This window comes from Podarcis cretensis, assembly GCF_951804945.1.
Source record: "Podarcis cretensis genome assembly, chromosome: 9".
NCBI lineage: Eukaryota > Metazoa > Chordata > Lepidosauria > Squamata > Lacertidae > Podarcis > Podarcis cretensis.
Genome location: NC_137178.1, coordinates 37,981,606 through 37,984,970, shown reverse-complemented (window position 1 = coordinate 37,984,970; position 3,365 = coordinate 37,981,606). Strand labels below are relative to the sequence as shown.

General features: G+C 37.6%; 1 long non-coding RNA gene across 1 annotated transcript; it reads right to left on the bottom strand.

Moving 5' to 3' along the window:
• LOC307223838 lies at positions 1–1,774 on the bottom strand. Its single transcript, XR_013842293.1, has 4 exons — positions 1,704–1,774; positions 1,518–1,572; positions 456–577; positions 1–120 (listed from the first exon to the last, which is right to left on the bottom strand). It is a non-coding gene; the product is annotated as an uncharacterized lncRNA (long non-coding RNA).
• Positions 1,775–3,365: the final 1,591 nt, after the last annotated feature.

The following is a 3,365-nucleotide window of genomic DNA, read 5'->3' as shown; positions in this document are numbered from 1 at the left end:
CTTTGCTCCAACTATTGCAGGCACATTGTCTGCTAATGATAGACAGGTCAGTTTATCTCTAGTTGCGCAGTTTTGCATGTTTTCATTCATACGACTGTTCCTTCCTGTTTCCACATTTATCTGTATATCAAAAAATGCAAATCTAAATATTCTTTATATGACTGCCTTCATGCGTTCTCAATGCATTTGGTTACATTTTTGAGCCAATAATTATATTGTAAAATTCAGATAAATGTAAAATCAGAAGGATAAGTAAAATTCTATTAGAATATTAGTCCAACATGTGCAAATCATTTTAAAATGGTTCATTAAAAAATGCGGACTAAATGCAATTGTCCTCCATCTCTAATGTCCAGCAATGAATATAGCTCCTAAACTTCAGGTGGTACAAAAAACTATTGCACAGTTAGCAACTAACAGAAGTCAGTGCTGTCATATTCTGCTTATATTAATACCTTGTTCCACATTTTCTGAACAAAATTCAATGTGCTAGTTTAGACACTGAAAATCCTGTTGTTTGGGCTTTGAGTATCGTGGAGGCTGTTGCAGATATCATCTTCTTTAGATGTCTGATTTGCTATACACAAGAAGCATAGAATCTGAGGAAACAAAAGTTTCCATCAAAGGCATACTGTCTTATGCATACAACCTGTCTTTTGAGCATGTTTCAATCACTGGCATTCTGATGACTCTTTCAAAATATACCAGCTGTTTAACTTTAATCCTCAAAAATGTGTCCTAGGCAATTGTTATAAATACAGAGCATCAGTTGACATGCTTAGAACCTTAATCTTAAGCACACACAAAGATACAGGCAGCTTGATCCTGTGCATGTTTACCGAGATGCAAGTTCTACTGAATTTGATGATATTAACTCCCAATCAAATTTGCAAAGAATTGAAGTATAAATGTTGGAAGAACCCCATTTTCCTTCGTTCTTTGTATGTAGGAAAATGGCATGTGTGGTCAAATGGTAAGTGTAAAAAATTTAAAGGCAGGCTTGCATTTCTCTACACAAAACCTTTCTCCAAAATCTAGTACCACAACACCTTATTTTAAATTTTTAAAAACTAAGGAAATATTTTAGAATTTCAGTATCATTATAGTGAGACTCTTTAATGGCATATTTGGTTGCAATTTAGACAAATTATCTCACAATCATTACTATAATTAATACATATACTATACATATACTATACATTACTATAATTAATCTATTGTTTTGTTTTTCTTTCCAATCACTTTTATGGGCAAGGGACCATTTTTACAGAATGACGGGTTATATATTTGATTATTATAAAAATGCCACTTTTTGCTATGTCAGTTCTTTAAAATCAGTTGAGTAAAATGAAAAGGGTATATTATTATTATTATTTTTTTTTAAAAAAAGAACACACAACCAGTGCAGGTGTTGCTATGATACTGCTACTTTTTTCAAATGCTTACTGTAATTATACACACTTTTCTTGCTAAGAAGATTGAACTGAATGCCAGAAGGTCCCAGATTCATATCCCACCTCAGCCATGAATCACAGTGTGGCTTTGAGCAAGTCATGACCTCAGTTTATCTATCTGCAAAATAGGTATATTATCCATCACATTGGGTGGATGGTACATGCTATTGTGAAGATTAAGAAGAGAAGTGGTGCAAAGAGAAAAGAAGATAAATTTCTTAACAAGAACAAATTGAAAGCTAGGGATACCTGCTGAAAAGTCTCTGAGTTTCTTTCTTTCCCCTTTCTTTATGGCTACAACAGTAACAGTGGAATTGGGGAGTGGGATCTAAAATTAGAGAGTTGGGGGTGGCAGCAGACTTCCTAAGAGCAAATCGTAGGCAAGTCTGACCGGGAGCCATCTAAATCCTCTCTATATTTATCATACAGTAGGTATGATGAACTCAATTCTCAAGTATCTGTGACCGAGCAAGTGGCGCATACAGTAAACCTAGCATCTGGTTTCATAGGTCTTCACCAAACATATCACTGAATTAATATGATGCATCCCCTGCCAAGAATCTGCAGTATGCTGTTAAAGGCCAACGTGTCCGTGTGTAAAGCCTGATAAAAATAAAAGCAAAGAGGTTGATAGCTGCCAGAACAACACATGAAAGGGGCCAGGTTTTGCTTGGTGTTTTGTCTTTCTAAACCCCCTTGTCTATAGCACAAGAAGTAAGAAATGGCAACCGGATGAATGGTGCTGGCATCCTGTAACATCCCAAACACTGTGCCTGTAAGTAGGAATACTAGTATGCTTGAAACTTTTTCTGCTCAGTTTATTGTGCAATTCACGTGCACATTTCACCACCACTACCAGCTCTTTTCGTTGCACATAATTTGCCAGTTTTTCCACAAAAGTAGTGCTTCAATTGTGAGGTGACTGCAGTTTCTGAATAGGCAGAGGGCAAGACCAGAAAAGGGTTTACCTAGAAATGGAGGGTACAAATGAGTGAGTGAGTGAATATTTGTATCTGGGGAAATATGATACAGCAGAAGCATTGCTGCTGCTGTTGTGAATTTTCACGTTGTATAATTCTAGAGTGGAAAAGCTCATCTAGCTATATTTATTATGGGGTGGATATGAGAACAAATAGGCACACACCAGTGGACACTCCTCTATTTCCAGACAGGGGCTTCATTTTCAAGTGGACCACTGAGATATTGCAAACAGGTTGTTGGCAACAACTCCTTCCTTTTTTTAAAAAAAACAACAACGAGTTTTTCCTGGAACTCTGGATTAAATGGGGAGTGGGTGGCATACAGGTTGGCATTTTTATGCCAATGATGTTGTGTAAAAACTGCAAAAAAACAAAACAAAACCCAAACTTGAGTGCATGCAACACTCACCTGGAAGCACCTGAGGGCTCCATACTCCCAGCGCCACTAGTCCCTAGAGACATGCAATTGTGACTTGATATTAGGTGCACAAACAGCAGGTGAGCAGTCCTCCCTGGGATGCTAATCTGCTTTATGCCTAAATCTTGCTGATATGGCAACCCTGTTTGTATTACAAGTAGATTCTCCTCCAGACAAAACGTTCTCTCTGTACAGAGAGCTGACATGTCAGGGAGGTGTATTGTGGGTGTTGCTGTTATGAAGAAGTATTTGAGCATGCTGTAAGAACATAGGAAGCTGGCTTCCTTATACTGAGCCTTGTTCTTTGTTCATCTGGCTCAGTCTATTCTGACTGGCAGGGGCTCTTCCATATCATCTGCTCTCTGATCCAATTTAGTACTTGAAGTGTTGCTTCCCTTTTGTCTGTTTTTAGATGCTAAGTCCTTTGGGATAAGGGTCTGTCCTCTCATAACCACCATGCCATCAGTACCAACACAACTTCTTAGAAACAATCTTTTTCATGCAAAGAAAAGC